Raw genomic sequence first — 18810 nt, 5'->3', positions numbered from 1 at the left:
CATCTTTTTAAGATTGTCATGACTACTAGCCTAGCTTCTGGGTGGCTCTGGTTTGCATTGCAGAGCAAATCTCATTTCTCTTTCTTTTTCCTATCAGATTCTAGGGTGGAGTATTTAAGTCTGGTCAGTTCTTTCATTGTTTCTCGTGAATTTCTTTGTGTATGCAAGTATCTGATCAAGCTCCTGGCTACACCCTGTATCAACTGACTATTTGGATCATTGGAACTGGACCTCGGCCCTATCTGTTGATTAACCCTTTTGTTCACTCATTTGGACGTTCTGCTCTCGGCTGGTTTTGACCTCTGCAACTCCTGGTATTCTTCTGCTTTCTGATTTGGACTTACAGTCTCTTCTGGTTGTGTACTCTGTCTGCTGTTTACCCTCTGCCTGTCTGGTCTCCATTCTGATATTGCCTGCATTGCACCTCCTGTGCAACACTGTATACTGTTAGTGCAACCTGGGTTCTATGCAGCCAAATCCAACCTGCCTTGCGGTGGGCTCTGGTGAAGACCATAAAGTAGCCTTATACTCTGCTGATCAGAGTAGTTACGGACTTGAGGAAGCGGATTACCTGCACACTTTATCCAGACAGTCTCCAGCTGCCTTTGGGAAATTGCTTACAGAGCAATTCCATAACTTGTACTCTGGGAATTGCTCAACTAGTGATTCCATTACACTGGGTTTCTTACTGTCTAGAGACAGTAATATTGAGGTCTGCTAGCCGCCTGCTGGAGTGTAGCAGTTTGTGCTAGGTAACACATTATTTTGGTTCGTGTAGTTATTAGTATGACACTCGTATAGTGAGGGAAAGTTGTGTTTAGTTAGTGCTCAGCTGAGCAGAGTTTATTTAGTGTTTTTGCGTGAATGTAAAGGCTGTATGTTTATTTTGTATTCTGCCACAAAATGAAGGACAGGCAAAGCAACAGAACTTCTGTGTCACTGTCTCTGACTGCACTCCTATATATGTGTAAACAAAAATAATTTAGGCAGCACTCCAGTTAGTGAATAAAGAAAAAGGTGTGTTTATTCACCCCATCAGTGACGTTTCAATCCGACATAGAAAGTCTATGAGCCTGTGCACCGCTACATCAGCTTTCTGGAAACAGCCGAACAGAATGGAAGCGGCTGAGCGCTCACACAATCGCTTCTGCCGCTTAGTTTTAATGATTGGTGGGGTCTCAGTGCTCAGACCTCCACCAATCAAATCTTCTGACATCACTATGACATGTCAGAAGTTTGTTGAACGTTTAGTTACCATTTTAAGCTATTAAGCTCCCCCGAGTGGTGGCTGCAGGAAGCCAAATTTGCAAACAACTCAAAAGGGAAAAATCTGGACTTTTGGACCATTTACGCCAGCTATGCCCCTTTTCTAACAAGTGGGCAGAACTTAGTAAAAAAAGGGGCAGGGCCATCCGCAGCCCAGAAACCGACGTAAATTATAGTGATAAAACTAGGCCAGCTCCTAGCTGGTGTAGATTTAACTCTGTAGCAGGGACGTAACCGTATACAGGCAGGGCCCATACTGCACCCACTTCTCCTTGATCGGATATTTAAAAAAAATAAAATAAATCAAAATATAAAATGTACTCCGCTAACCACTCTGCTTCCACATGAAATACAAAAATGTACTCACCTCACTGCTCTGCTTCTCCCGCCCGGATCTTCTCAGGGTCCCAAATCAGGCCGCAGCACATACAAGGGAGGGCCTCATATGTGACACAATAAATAACATCCTGATGCTGGATGTTGTGCGTTGGATGACAGCGCCGCATATAACGTCCTGATGCTGCTCGAAGTGAAGCTCCAGTGGAGCTGAAAGCTAAGACTGGCGAATAAAATGCCAGTCTTAGTAAGTCTGCCCCTATTGCTTTGAATTAAATTTGGAGCTTTATTAAATACTAGTGGCAGGGAGGAAGGCCCTCTTAAAATATAACTTTTATTATTTTGCAAATGAAATATAACAAAAGAAAACGAAAAAAGAAAAAAACACCCTGATGTTCGTGGTTTTTTTAAATTAATGTTGGGTCATTTAGGACATTCCGAGAACTCAGGGAGTAATGCAACACGTAATTCTATCTATAGTCCAGTTATCTCTCAGGCAGAGTTTTGCTGTTCCTCCTAAAATATGCCCTATAGATTTTGGGCTATTGGAGACTCACTCACACCTGTAGTAGCACTGTCCCTAATCGTAACCAACCAGAGGCTATTCATGCACTCTGAAAAGAGCGATCCCATGTTGACCGTAGTCCTAAAATCTATTCTGTATCACTATGCACAATCTAGCCTCAACATGTTTCGCCAGAGTTTTTGCTGGCTCATCAGGAAGCAAACTGATATGGTAACGGGATGCAGTCAAACTTGGCAGTGGTAACATCCTGTTACTATATCAGTTTATCAGGCCCCCAGGCTGCCATGCCAACCATCGGCACCCCACAATCGTGTCACGGGGGGTCGCTGCAATGTTACAAGGGTTTGCCCCTCTGTTGCTAACCATTTAAATGCTGTGGTCGCTATTCACCGCGGCATTTAACGGGTTAAACGAGCGGGATCCCACTCGTTACACTGAAGTTTCGGCTGTAAGATTCAGCCGACACTCTCTCGTTCTATGAAGTGGGCTCAGCCCGTGACCCAGTTCCATACTCCCCCAGCCGACGTGCGTCGTGTATATATATTCGGCAGATATCAGGAAGGGGTTAAAGTGTCATTCTCAGCCAACCAGCATTGTTGATAGTGTTCTCAGCAATGCTCATTGGATACGAGCAGCTGACAAAGAGGGCTTTCGTAAAACCGTCCCCCCATCTCTGATTCTCTATAGTAAGAGCTCTAAACACTCACTAGTTTTACTGTTTATTGGCATCTGAGTCTCTCGCTTATAGATGAAGTTTAAAACGTGTTTCAAATGATTCGCTCGTTCTTATACATAACATAATATGTTATGCCATGAATAAGAACAAGCGAATTGTTTGAAACCTGTAGGCTTTATGCATCCACCCCTCTGTGCTCGCTACAATTTTTAAACAAATTTTCAATAAAGTGGAAAATATTTCCTTTTAAACCCAGCGCTGGATCAAAACAGTTTTTCCGTTCTATTGTTATTTAATCGAGTGACACCTCGAGGATCCTTGCGCAACCGAGGATCCAACGCCAAGATTTGTCTCTCTCTTATCATTATTGGTTTGTTTTTTATAGATTTCATGCATTGATTTTGCTGAGCCCTCACTATACTTATAAATAATGTCTTGTTCACCTTTTCCTTTGGTTCATTCCTTCTTATTTCAAGCCCATCACACTCTACTGACCTCTGACCATAAGACCTCTGATGGAGCAGAGCTGACAAACATACCATTTTTTAATATATGTTTCCATGAACTGCAAATATGTTTTTGCTTGCAACAGAAAATGATGGCTGCCATGCTTACTCTATACAGTGCACAGTCCCCTAAGAGCCTATTATGCGGTTTTATTTTTGTAGGATGACTTTGTATTCATCAATCTTGTTATGACCAGGATCTTCTCAACACTACTAAAGATCAAGCCGAGAAAAAAAACTTCAACATATTTACTTTTATTCTTATTGTATTACATATAACATCATTTTTTGTTCATGATAATTTATCTTAAATATCCCCTTCCATATTGTAATAAACTTAAATGGTATTCATGTCAAATGTTTTACAATCAATTTAGATATAACAGTTTTACTTCATAAAGGTCTCGAGAGATGTTTAATTTTCTGCTGTTAGTCACACGTTTGCATATTATAATTGCTGCATACTTTTTTTTTTAATAGTTTAGGAAATTATCATCCTTTATTTCATTTTCAGACAATAAAGTCGTAAATAAAATTACATTGCAAGATGTGCAATTAAATATCGGTACCTACTACTGCGGTGGCTTTTGGAAACTGTTAGGAAAAATATATGACTACATTCCCTCGAATCTCTAATTTGCCTAATTGCCTATGGAGATCCACTGCAAAAAGGAGCGGTTCAGCCCATCGGATTAACAATGTGATGTAAGAAACATGTCCTTAATGTTATGAAATTATTCGTGCAGACGCTCGGTGAGAGATCCCATCTCCCTCCATCACCTGCTTTGCTAACTTGCTCTTACATCATTTTTGACACTAATTAATTACGGGTCTCTAATGTAGAAAAATCATTAAGCCTATTCTTTACTGTAAGGTTGTGTTCATAAGGCTTCTTTCAAGAAGAAGATGATAGTACCTTGCTCTCAGCCTATTAGAAGGGATATATTCTGTTCTTCTAGTATGAAGGTCGTAGTAAAAAGTAAGGATGGCTGATTTCGTAGAGACCCTTTCCCTTTATCTAACGTTGGCTCAGCAAATGACAAATCTACCCTTTTTATAATAAATCTTCATTAGTTGTTTGTTCTTGTTGTTCAGTTAGAAGAAAACTCAACAAACGAGCTAGATGCTGTTGACGGATCTTATGCAGACTTTGTTCAAATTCTATTCTGATTTTTTATTTTTTTTGTTTTTAATGTCTTATGTGAATACTCAGGACACCTTGACCAATAATACAGGAACTCTAATGCTTCTTAACCACACAAGCACTCAAATTATCTGATTAACGTATGGATACCTAATACTTAGTCGGTAATCGTGTGATATGAGCAGGGTAGTGAATCAAACATAGAGTGACTATTGCAAAACACCAGAACATGTACCACACGGCATATGGTAAAAATTGTATGTTTGTTTTATGATATGCCATTGTAAGATGTGAATATCCCTTTAAGGCTATATTCATAAAGCCATCTGGGGCATCTTTTTGTCAGTACCGGCAGATTTGACTGGAAGAATAGTGCTGTAGTAAAGTAAATTGCTGTAAATCCACAAATTCCAGCATGATTTTACATCAACTTACTGTGATTTGAACAAAAAACTTAAAATCATAGGCACAGGACTAACATAACATTAGACCCTTAATGAGAAGACCCTTAAATACAGTGCCTGCTACAGTATCCCTATAACAGTGATGTCAGCAACAAACCGCACTCAATGTGTTATGGTTATGTACTGGAGATGTTGGGATTCTAAACTGTAATACATTTGGCATTGACTAGACTGGGGTGCGGAGTCTAAGGGAACCCCTGGTATTCACCCTTAAACCTACACAATGAGGTTTGGACTGCTACAGGAAGATACGCAGGTCACAGTTTACCCAGCATAGTAACAGATTGGCGGCAGTAGCGCTGGTGCAGTAGTAGTGTAGTCAGTAACAGAGCCTCAGGTCGCCACCAGGAGAGCAGTTAGAAAGCTTCCTGGCGAGACTAAAGCATAGTCTAGAGCAGAGCCAAGGATCAGAGCCTGGAGTAGCACAACCGGCATCAGGGAGACAATCCAAAGGACAAGGCATGAGCATGTAAAGAACAAGGCCGAGGTCAGGATCAGGAACAAGCATAGTAGCCATTACCAACACGCAAAAACAGGAGCCAGGAAAAGTTTGAACCTCAATAACCAGGCAACCAGGACAATGCTCCTTTAAAAAGGCCACCAGGCCTTATGTCATCTTCTGGCGCCAGTTGCCATGGCAACCTAACGCGGCTGTGTACTGCGATCAGAAAATCAGTAATCCGAACCAGTAGGGCAGCCGCAGGAGACAGGTCAGGAGAAGAAGCATTTTGTTTACCTAGCAACCGCAGGTGGCCATCAGAGGTAGCTGCAACCGCTCGACAGGACGTGGCACTGGATCCATGCAGGTTGAGTAACACCGTGTTGTTGCGCTCTGGAAGTCACATAGTGGCACAAGTGCTGCTCAACCTCCCTGTCCTCACCGCTCTCCTGAAGTTCTGATGATGCGGCATTTGCCAACACTCGTGCCGTGGGTTCACCACCCATGGCCTTCATCTACATGATAAGCTCATAATGGCCTCAAATTTCAAAAAAGAAAGTCCCTTGCATGTATGAGGTCTTCTAAAAAGGACACAAATGTTCGATGAAACCTTACCTAGGATGAAAAGTTACCTCCTCAGATAATAGATACATATTTTTTATACATTTATTTAAAGAATTGTCAGCACCAGGAATTGCTCTGTACAAACACATTACTGCTGTCTACTGTATGGGGGGGAATGAGTAAGGAGGAGATTTACAAGAAAACTGGATGTTGGTTAAGTCGAAAGCTTTGTTGTTTTTTTGTATACATATTTTTACAGAATGAAAAATGCATAGCCTCCTTTAGGGAAACAGAACAGATGCTGTATCAGCATATTCACCTTAAAACGTGAAGGGTATTTATAAAATACGACACCAGAAATGGAAAATATCATTAGAGAATTATTTCCTCCTTTCTTTTCTTCACCTTTCTCCTGCATTGTTCTTAAGACCCCAGTTTTATGAATACATCTATAACACTTCCATCTATTTTTGGCATGTGTGCAGTGTATAAATAGCCTGATGTCTTCTGTATATGAAGAAGGTGAGATATTTACACACTGAAATTATTCATCCTGTACAGTCGTTATTCTCTAAACTCTGTTCACATCCATCTTATGAACCAAATGTATTAAAGTCAATCTCCACCTCTGGAGCCAGGGACGTGTATGACCCGGGATTACCTAAATATTATAATCACTCCCTTGTGAGGTCCTTCATATACTCCACCAATGTCCTTTGGAAATCATTAGCAGAATACAGAAGCCATTTATGAAGGCCTGTATTCTGTCAATGAAGAATTATATTTGTAATATAACGAAGGACATTGAGCATTTGTCCCAATATTACATTGACAGAATACAGACTGCCATTGGGGCTGGCCTCAGATTGGTTGTTGCCTTGTGAAGTACCTTTAATTGAAGTTAAGTATGAAATCCAGAGTGCAAACCCAGGTGCCCAAGCCATCAGGGCCAGTTAAGCCTCCTTCAGTAGTGACAGGGGATGTTCCCTGTGCGACTGCACATATTGCACACATGTAAGGCCGCCATAAACAGTCTATATTCTACTGATTGTTTCTGTAGATCAGTGTTTCTCAACAAGGGTTCTCAAACCTAGGGGTTCCCCAGAAAACAGCAGCAGCAAGACCTGGCACTTTTACAGTAGGGATGGCAAACAGCTCAACCTGCTGAAAGATGCTTGGCAAAACAGTCAACGCATCTAAGATAGACTATAGTGGCCAGGTAAGAATTATAGATTTTTCTACAAGACACTTCTATGAGGTGAGAACGGGATGAGAGTTTCTTCTGGAGTAGAAAAATTGTTCAGGGGATTCTTCATGGTAAAAAGGTTGGGAATAAATGCTGTAGGTAAAAAAAAAAAACAGGGGAATTCCTTGCAGGGTTTATATCTGCTTGCTGTGCAATTCTTAATCTTATCTTTAAATGATCAAAAATTTCTGGGTTTTACCTCAAATTCATTCTAAGGCTCCTTTTATACGGTCCGACGTGGGCCGTGTAAACGATTACCGATCAACGAGACAGCTCAATGATCGGCGCTCATTTGCTCCTTTCACAAGGAACTATGTTTGGGGTCGAGCAATCATTACTATGATCGCTCATACCCATACATTTCTATCATGTCGTCAGCATGTCCTCCTGTTTACACAGGGAGGTGCTCTGCCGATAGCTATAATATTTTCGGCTGCATAAATGATACAATCAGCCAATAAATGAGCGTTTGCTCGTTCATCGACTGATCGTTGCCCTGTTTATACAGGACAATGATCGGGAACGAGCCTTCTGTGAACGCTCGTTTGCCCGATAATTGGCCCGTGTAAAAGGGCCTTAAGATAATTCTCAGTATAGATCATTTTTGTATTGTTATATTTGTTTCCCCTTCACTGTTCTAAAAACAAATGCTCAGGTCCCTCTTGCTGTCAGTGTTAATGGACTGTCCATTGGTAACCTTCATCTTCTTTTAGGGGTCATCCAATCGCCTTAATATAAAGACAGAATTAGCTTTGCTACATATGCATATTTTACATTGAATAGGCAGTCAGCAAGGGGCGCTGTGTTAATTGCCTTAGCTGACATGTTAGGCCCTAATAACATCTGCGTCGGGCCATTCCGTTGCTCTGCTACGTGACAGTATACCAGAAGCAATGGTTTAGTTGCAGTACACAAACCACCGGAATTCATTATCTTTAATGCGTTCTGTCTGCTCTCCGTTGGCTGCGCTATTGTTTCTGGTAATCTCTACTGGATCTGCGACAGAGGCCCCTAAGAGGAGCCTCTAATGCAAATGTGAACAGGCCCTTAAAGGGCTTTTCTGAGATAAAATGACTATGTGTTAATGTTTGTAATTTATTAATGTAAATACATTTGTAATATACTTATATTTTCCAAATTGGCCCCGTTTCCAGATGCTGCAGTGGGGAACTTGACGGGTGACGTCACTCTCTGGCCGCTGTGTTAATCTTCATTTCTCTTCTGGGTATACGTCACTTGTCACGTGCTGTGTATGGGCTGTTCTGTTGTACAGCCCGTAACTTGCATGCGCTGTTCTCGAGATATCAGCAGGGACCGCTCATGCACGTTACGGGCTGTACAGCAGAACAGCCCATACACAGCAGGTGACAAGTGACGTGTCGTATACCCAGAAGAGAAATGAAGATCAATACACCGGCCAGAGAGTGACGTCACCCGTCAAGTACCCCACGGCAGCATCTGGAAACGGGGCCAATTTGGAAAATATAAGTATATTACAAATGTATTTATGTCAGGGATCATTACCATGTATATTGTTTGAAAAATATTATCCTCACACATATGTATATACATTTCAGTTCTTTGTGTAATATACTGACATATATAACAAGTTCTTTGTTCATGTCGGACACACCTATGGAAGACACCGTCCCCTGGAATGCAAGAAGAGTGAGTCTGAGAAACTGGTGGGGGCGTGGGCACTCCCACATCTCTGGGGAGGAGGCATGTGTCTCTTTCTGTTTTTCTTTGTTCTGAATAAAAAGTTTTATTTTCAGTCCTCCTCCTGACAGAGAGGGAAGCTGTACCAAACATTTCTGTGTGGTGTACTTCTCTCCAGGCATGCCTTCAGCTTTCAATTTACAGAGGTGGTTATTCGGTGTGAAATACGGACCTGACATTTACATTAATAAATTACAAACATTAACACAGTCATTTAAACTCGGAAAACCCCTTTAATGCTAGTATGTTGTGTAATATTACTGTAATATACTAAAATTATTATTGCATAATATTACATTAATCACTCCTCATAGGATAACAACTATGTTAGGGCTTGACAGTAGTAGAATGCATATCTATACATTTTATTTTAGATGGTGACATCCTGCATCACTTTCAGCTGCCGTTTTTAAAGTGTTTCCCAACTTGGGTGGGACTTATTTTTCATATAACTGACTGTACCTGCATAAAGGTACACAGTGTATCCGCCCCCGGTGGCCGCAGGGAATTGTGGTGCAGTTTTTTGCCCGGAATGTCCGTTGTGGAAAACTGCAGCATTAGCCGGCCTGCTGGGATGATTGGCTGCAGTGGTCACATGGGATGAAACGTCATCCCAGGAGGCCGGCCTGCAGAACCTCAGAGGTAAGTATAAGTTGTTGCTTTTTTTTCTAAGTCACAACACTTGACGGTTTGTTGTGGGTTTTAGATCCCCCATTGAATTCAATACAGGCGATTCTGCAAACCCAATTGACATGCTGCGGCTTAAATAACGCACCGCAGGTCAATTTATGTGCAGAATCTCTGCATATAACATATGCAGCATGTATATGAGATTTCTTGAAATCTCATCCACTCCTCTGCTACTGTATTATGCTCTAGATTTCCGCAACGAAATACGTTGTGGAAAATCCGCAGTATTTACGCCATGTGTGGACTAGCTGAATTTGCATCCAGAATTTTCCTCAATATTGGTTATCCCAAAAATGGCAGTATGCGTATGTTGGTGATAAGCGATCATTACAAATCTGTTTTGAAAATTTATTTTGTGTTAGTATTTTTCTTATGTATTTTAATACCCACAACCTTTGAATGACATTTACCACCCACGTGCCATCAAGTGCCTTAACTTTTTCCATTTGATAATGCTCTCTGTACTGCTTAAGATTTCTGTTAGCATAATTGGACATCTAAACTGTATCAGGCTTCTAACTAGACACTAGTAAGATAAATCTCCTCTGTAGCTAAAAGTAGCAAGCAAATCTCATATCATAATGACCTTTTAATTTTTCAGTGCTTGCGAGCTATTTGTCCTGTGCAAAGAACTGCAAAAAGTGCCTGAGAGCTTGTGCAGAGTACACCCGCCACTTGCAAATTTGTGGCACTTGAGTCTATACATTATATAATATTGCAAATTTGTAGACAAACCGTTATTCAAATATTTTTTATGTATACATTTATTTAAAGGGGGCAGTGAAAACTACAAAACAGGACCAAATAAGAGAGAGATCACTATACTGTATGTCCTATATGACTACATTTAATCAGATGATTATGCTAATAACAAAATTAAATGTAACATTTTAAACAATCAATTTGATTTAGATTTTTCTTGAAAAATTAAAGATTTTTTTTTTCGTTTTTTGGCGTACTCCAGGCCTGATGCTCTTCCAGGTTGACTCTGGATAGTGGAAGTTATATAATATAGCTGCACACTATATCAGTGGTCTCCAACCTGTGGCTCTGTGAATTAAACATTTTCTCCTAACAAATTCTCTGGGATGTAAAGAGGTTCTCAAGCTAAATGTATTTTTACACTGGTTAATGTGACAACAAGAGATATATTGTATATACAGGAGTGGCTTAAGTCCTGTATATTCTTTTTGCCTGTTGCCTGTCCTCAGTTTAGTGGTGATTCTGCCTGCAAAGGATTAGAAGAAAGTGTCTGATAGTTTTCAAAAAACAGCGCCACTCCTGTCCAATGGTTTTATCAGGTATTGCAGCTCAAGTGAATAGGTTTGAACTGCAATACCAGAAACAGCCCATGGACGAGAGCTGCACTGTATCTGTGAAAAAAAGCAGACCCTATTTTCTAATCATATACGACCCATTTCAGACTATCATCTAAAACAGACTAGGGTCAGGTGATTCTGTGCCAAAACGATAGCCCCATAGGCGGCTGCTGAATTAGATCTAGTTCCTAAAGGAAGATGAGGAGGCTTCTAACATCTTTTTCCTCTTGAGCTGTGTATAGGGTGAATCTAATCGAAAAAAGCCAGCTATCATTGTCACCGTCACATAGGCTTTAGGGTATGTTCACACGAAGGCGTCCGTAACGGCGGAAATTACGGGGATGTTTCAGCCTGAAAACATCCCCGTAATTTCAGCCGTAACGGCATGTGCAGGCGCTTGAACGTCGCGTCCATTACGGACGTAATTGGCGCTGCTATTCATTGGAGTCAATGAATAACGGCTCCAATTACGGCCAAAGAAGTGACAGGTCACTTCTTTGACGCGGGCGTCTATTTACGCGCCGTCATTTGACAGCGGCGCGTAAATTACGCCTCGTGTGAACAGACAAACGTCTGCCCATTGCTTTCAATGGGCAGATGTTTGTCAACGCTATTGAGGCGCAATTTTCGGACGTAATTCGGGGCAAAAACGCCCGAATTACGTCCGTAATTAGTGCGTGTGAACATACCCTTATAGGAGAATTAATCCTGTTTTATGGCCAATTTGCACCTATGCGGGACCCGTTTTCACAGATCCCTCATAGGCTTGAGTCTATTGAGGGATCAGTGAAAACGGACAAAGATAGGACATGTCCTATGTTTTCACGAGCCTTTCACACAGTCTGTTAAAATGACGGCCGTATCAACAGCCACATAGAAATACATGAAATCATGTGACGGCCGTTAAAAAAACTTCAGTCACACGGCTGATTTCAACGTTTGTCTGAATAAGGCCCCATGCACACGTCTGTAGTTTCGGATAAAATACTGACACATTCATTTCTATCGGCCACAGACGCCTTCCTATATATTTACGGGTGTTTGTTCGGGCCATAGAAATGAGCCGCAAAAAATAGGACATGTCCTATTTTTCGCATTTACGGACCGGGCTCCAATACTTATTACTGTGAGCACAGTCCGCAAATATGGATGACAATCGCGGCCCATCCGTGCAGTATTTACTGACCGTAAATGCTGCACGGTCGTGTGCATGACGCCTAAAATGCATAAATTCACAACCTGAACCCTTGAGCAAAGATGTTCCCCTCCAAGGAAGCACCTACAACTGTCCCATCCCTCCTATAAAAGTGACAACTCTTGTTATTGTTATCTTCCAAGGAACACTCAGTCTTAGGCTTGATTCGCACGAGCGTGTTAAACGTCCGTGGGACGGCCGTTGAAACAGCGGCCGTCCCACGGACCTATGTAATTCAATGTGGCCGTTCACACAGCCGTTGTTTCAACGGACCGTGTGAAGGGTCCGTGGGAAAATATGACATGTTCGTTCTTTTCACGCATCACGCATCCCTCCATAGACTCTGAACTATGGGGGATGCGTGACATCGCGTCCCGCAGCGCTGAGCACAGATGCACCTCGGACATGAAGAACTGCAGTTTTTCACGTCTGAGCCACGCAGCATTCGTGTGAATCGGGCCTTAGGGTATGTTCACACACAAACTCAAAAACATCTGAAAATACGGAGCTGTTTTCAAGGGACAACAGCTCCTGATTTTCAGACGTTTTTTAATCATACTCGTGTTTTTCGCTGCATTTTTAACAGCCGTTTTTGGAGCTGTTTTTCTATAGAGTCAATGAAAAGCGGCTCCAAAAACGACTGAAGAAGTGGCATGCACTTCTTCTTTTTCGCGGCTGTTTTTTTACGCCGCCGTTTTGAAAAACGGCGCATAAGAAACGCCCTGTCTGAACAGAACGCAGTTTTTCCCATTGAAATCAATGGGCAGATGTTTGGAGGCGTTCTGCTTTACGATTTTTCAGCCGTTTTTTGGGACGTTTACTGCCCGAAAAACTGCTAAAAACACTCTGTGTGAACATACCCTTATATTCTCCTGAGACTCCGCTACAGGCGGAAGAAGCCTGATTTCGTATTTCTCTTGTATCAGGGTCCATAAACCAAAAAATTGAAGTAAGTATTTGCTGCTTTGAACTACAGATAAAAATGTCAATCACTGCTGATAATCTACATTTAAGAAAATGCAGAGAACCGCCATGTATATTTGTAATGCAATAAGTTTAGCTCCAACCGATACAAAACCACCGATCACACACAGATGTCATGATGAATTTTGCCAAGAAACAAACTCGGCTCTGCTACATGTGTACTATTTCTCATCAGTTTTCATTAGGAGTGTTTTGGTACAGCTCTGTGCTCCTTGCTCCTGCTCATCCTAGTCTACTTGATCCTCACCATGATGAAACTGTGTGTGTATTTCCCCATGAGTGTGATTATCTGATTATGAATTTATGTCTGTGTCCAGGAACTATTGACTAGTTCTTTGACTTCATTACCCTAGTTCCAATGCTAAAATCTCACTGCCTGACATGTCCTATTTTTTACGGAAGATTTCTATGGCCCGGTCACCTTCCCGTAAATATACGGGAAGGCGTCTGTCAGCCATAGAAATGAATGGATCCCGTAATTACAGACCGTAATTACGGATGAAATCTACAGTCGTGTGCATGGGGCCTTAGGATTCTGTCAGGATTTATTATTGAGTTATTATTGTGATATTTTATACCCTATTCACACACGCAGGAAAAAAATCAGTGCGGAATAATGAACACGCTGCAGATTTTAACCCTTTAACGACCCAGACATTTTTAGTTTTTCACTCTACGTTTTCCAACAGCCATAACGTTTTTATTTTTCTGGCAATAGTGTGAGGGCTTATTTTCTGCGGGAGGAGTTGTAGTTTCTACTGGCACCATTTAAAGTACCATATAATGTACTGGGAAATGGAAAAGAAAATATTTGTGGGGTGGAATTGGAAAACAAACTGTGTGTGTGTGTGTGTGTGTGTGTGTGTGTGTGTGTGTGTGTGTGTGTGTGTGTGTGTGTGTGTGTGTGTGTGTGTGTGTGTGTGTGTGTGTGTGTGTGTGTGTGTGTGTGTGTGTGTGTACACACACAAATGTATTGGGGCTATTGCCCTTGATGTTTTTAAACCTTAGCAATGTCCCTGGCTGATAGTGCTGCATCCATGGGTCACATAGGAGTTCCAGCGATGCAGCTGAAAGCTATCGGCCAAAAAACAGAATTTGGGGTGGGGCCCAAGAAGGACTTTTGCATCGGGGCCCATAGGGCCGCATTCACATGAGTGTGTTCGGTCCGTCATATACGGACCGTATGTCGGCAGTATTTCCCAGAGTGAACACTGTGCAGGAAGCCGGGTTCCTATCATCATAGTTATTTACGATGCCAGGAGTCCCTGCCTCGCTGTGGGAAAACTGTCCCGTACTGAAAACATGATTAGGCCTCATGCACACTTCAGTTTTTTCCTTCAGGGTGCTATCCGTTTGTGTCACTGATAGCACCCTGAACCCATTCATTGCAATGGCCCCATGCACATTTCCGTTATTTAAACGGATCCGTTGTTCCGTTCCGTGCAAAGTAGAGCATGTCCTACTTTTCTCAGTGATTCAGTGACCGTGTGGCCCATAGAAGTCAATGGGTCAGTGAAAAAAACGGATGGCACACTGAAGGCTTCCGTGTGCTGTCCGTTTTTGACTGATCCGTTGCCATAGCAACGGCTGGGTGGGACAAAGTTCACAGACTCACAGTCTACAGTAGCCAGTCAGTTCTGAAGATGGATGTGGAAAGAATGATAGCATTGGTGCAGGATCACCCAGAACTGTGGGATACGCGCACAGAATGCTACCACGACCGTTATAAAAAGGACGCCGCGTGGGAGGAGCTTGCCAAGGAGCTTTTGACATGCAGATGGCAGAAGGGAACTAGTGCCCAGCGTCACAAAATAAGTAAGTAAATGCACACATTGCACTGCTTGTTTTCTGAGCATGCTTTTCTTTTGTTCCATTGTATGTAATTCTCAGTAGGTAAACTTTACACACCCACAGTAATGTTATTTTCGCATTGACCTGCTGTCTTATAACATGTGCTTTGCAATCCCAAAATTCTGACCGGTATAGACTTTGCGCAGTTTCAAGTGTGTCAGAGGGTAGCGTAGACCTTGCACAGTTGTATTCTGTATTATTTCTAGTAGAGATGAGCGAACTTATGAAAAGTTCGGTTCGGCTAGTTCGCCCAATTTCACGAAAAAGTTCTGACCGAACCTGTAATTTCCGTGCGCCGAGCATGGTACTGTCCAGGGTGCTGATAGAGTTAATGGGCTGCACTAACTCTTTCAGCAACCTTGACAGTACATGCTCGGTGCGCGGAAAATAAAATTTGAATGTAATAAAAAAATATATAAATACGTTCATACTTACATTCCTCCTGTCCGGCCTCCAGCGATGACGTTTCATCCATGTCACCGCTCGCTGCAGCCAATCACAGGCTGTAGTGGCGGTCACGCTCGTCACGTGACCGCCTCTGCAGCCAATCACAGGCTGCCACGGCCTCTGCAGCCAATCACACGCTCCTCTCCTGAAATACTCTGTGCTGCCTTAAACTCTGTGGATAGGTCAGGATCCTGTTTCTTTTAAATGCTGCACTGTAGCGCAGCCTTATATCGTGGATCGAGCGGGTTCCCCAGCAGCATTTAAAAGAAACAGGATCCTGACCTGTCCACAGAGTTTAACGCAGCACAGAGTATTTCAGGAGATGAGCACGGCCGGCCACGGGCAGCCGGTCGTTTTTCCGAGCCGTGCTGCCATTATAAAGTATAGGAGCACGGCCCGTAAAATAAAAAAATAGAACATGGTCTAGCTTTTTAACGGCTCGGGCACCTTCCCGTGAGAAAATAGATAGCTATGACACTAGGAGCCCGTCTTCCTGAAGTGTGTTCGGTCCGGGAAATACTGCCAACATACGGTCTGTATCACGGACTGAACACGCTCGTGTGAATCCGGCCTAAGCCTTTAGCTACTTCTCTGCATGTGAACATACCTTTACAGTCCAAAGCAGAGTTCACAACTCTAAATGTTTAGCTGTTCTCCTATATTGCAGTAGGTGTTATTTGTACCTACATCGCATTACTGTAAAGTGCCTGGCGTACACATCAGTCAGCATTTTAGACATATTTCCGTTCTTCGTAGCAATAAATAGCTATAATTGCCCATAATGGAAACATTGTTGAATATCATTTAATGTGTATTAAAGGATACCTATCCTTTCAGTGACATGTGTGACATGCCATAGTGACATGTCAGAGTATTTGGGCAATGAGGGTCCGGATACTAAGACCCCCACCAACGCAAACAGAGCAGTGTACAGACTCATATATTTTCTATGAATCCATACACTGCTCTGCTTGTGTCTCCGAGGAGAGCTGAACAAAGCCGATCATAACCGAACAGGCACAGGGCTCTTCTCCCCTTCATTTCTGCGATCATTGGGGTCTCCGGACATGGACCCCCACCAGTCGACACCTCTTCGCAGCTGCATTGGAGGTTCTGTAAGGAGCTTCTGTTGCAGATTCAGTCATTTTTGCTGAACAAAATAGTGCAGCATACAGCGCTATATTTTACCGGCAAAATGGCAGAAACCACGACCGAGATTTTATGGAAACCTTTAAAGTCAATGATTTTGTTTGGCAGCATTGGTTTTGATCATGCAACGGATCCAGTGCTTCTGTTTTTTCCCTTTATTCTGTTCTGATGGAACAGAATGAAGGAAATCGTAGCGCAGATGTGAACAGAGCCTAATCTTACTGTAGTTTGTATTTGTGAACAATTTTTATACACTGGACAAATGGTGAGGCATTTCTGTCTTATAAATATGCCATAAGTGTATTGGGTAGAAAAACCCTTTAATACACTAAGGCTTTATTCACACGAGAGGGTCCGAGTGTCGGCTGATAAAAACGGATGTTTTGGTCCGGTGTTCTTGGCCATTTTGCATCCGTTCCGTTTCCGTTTCAGGCTGTGTTTCCATCTTTAACGGCTGATTTAGACCCGTTTTGCATCTGTTTTTTTCATTTGTCAATTTTTTGCCACACACTGCCCTCTGTAGATAATGCCACACACTCCCCACTGTAGATAATGCCACACACTGCCCTCTGTAGATAATGCCACACACTGCCCTCTGTAGATAATGCCACACACTGCCCTCTGTAGATAATGCCACACACTCCCCCCTGTAGATAATGCCACACACTGCCCTCTGTAGATAATGCTACACCCTGCCCTCTGTAGATAATGCCACACACTGCCCTCTGTAGATAATGCCACACACTGCCCTCTGTAGATAATGCCACACACTGCCCTCTGTAGATAATGCCACACACTCCCCCCTGTAGATAATGCCACACACTGCCCTCTGTAGATAATGCTACACCCTGCCCTCTGTAGATAATGCCACACACTGCCCTCTGTAGATAATGCCACACACTGCCCTCTGTAGATAATGCCACACACTCCCCACTGTAGATAATGCCACACACTGCCCTCTGTAGATAATGCCACACACTGCCCTCTGTAGATAATGCCACACACTGCCCTCTGTAGATAATGCCACACACTCCCCCCTGTAGATAATGCCACACACTGCCCTCTGTAGATAATGCCACACACTGCCCTCTGTAGATAATGCCACACACTGCCCTCTGTAGATACTGCCACACCCTGCCCTCTGTAGATAATGCTACACCCTGCCCTCTGTAGATAATGCCACACACTGCCCTCTGTAGATAATGCCACACACTCCCCCCTGTAGATAATGCCACACACTGCCCTCTGTAGATAATGCCGCACACTGCCCTTTGTAGATAATGCCACACACTGCCCTCTGTAGATAATGCCACACACTCCCCCCTGTAGATATTGCCACACACTGCCCTCTGTAGATAATGCCACACACTCCCCCCTGTAGATAATGCCACACACTGCCCTCTATAGATAATGCTACACACTGCCCCCTGTAGATAATGCCACACACTGCCCTCTGTAGATAATGCCGCACACTGCCCTCTGTAGATAATGCCACACACTGCTCTCTGTAGATAATGCCACACACTGCCCTCTGTAGATAATGCCACACACTGCCCCCTGTAGATAATGCCACACACTGCCCTCTGTAGATAATGCCACACACTCCCCACTGTAGATAATGCCACACACTGCCCTCTGTAGATAATGCCACACACTGCCCTCTGTAGATAATGCCACACACTGCCCTCTGTAGATAATGCCACACACTCCCCCCTGTAGATAATGCCACACACTGCCCTCTGTAGATAATGCTACACCCTGCCCTCTGTAGATAATGCCACACACTGCCCTCTGTAGATAATGCCACACACTGCCCTCTGTAGATAATGCCACACACTGCCCTCTGTAGATAATGCCACACACTCCCCCCTGTAGATAATGCCACACACTGCCCTCTGTAGATAATGCTACACCCTGCCCTCTGTAGATAATGCCACACACTGCCCTCTGTAGATAATGCCACACACTGCCCTCTGTAGATAATGCCACACACTCCCCACTGTAGATAATGCCACACACTGCCCTCTGTAGATAATGCCACACACTGCCCTCTGTAGATAATGCCACACACTGCCCTCTGTAGATAATGCCACACACTCCCCCCTGTAGATAATGCCACACACTGCCCTCTGTAGATAATGCCACACACTGCCCTCTGTAGATAATGCCACACACTGCCCTCTGTAGATACTGCCACACCCTGCCCTCTGTAGATAATGCTACACCCTGCCCTCTGTAGATAATGCCACACACTGCCCTCTGTAGATAATGCCACACACTCCCCCCTGT

Source organism: Rhinoderma darwinii, chromosome 6, assembly GCF_050947455.1.
Source record: "Rhinoderma darwinii isolate aRhiDar2 chromosome 6, aRhiDar2.hap1, whole genome shotgun sequence".
NCBI lineage: Eukaryota > Metazoa > Chordata > Amphibia > Anura > Rhinodermatidae > Rhinoderma > Rhinoderma darwinii.
Note: the sequence above shows the minus strand (reverse complement) of the source record.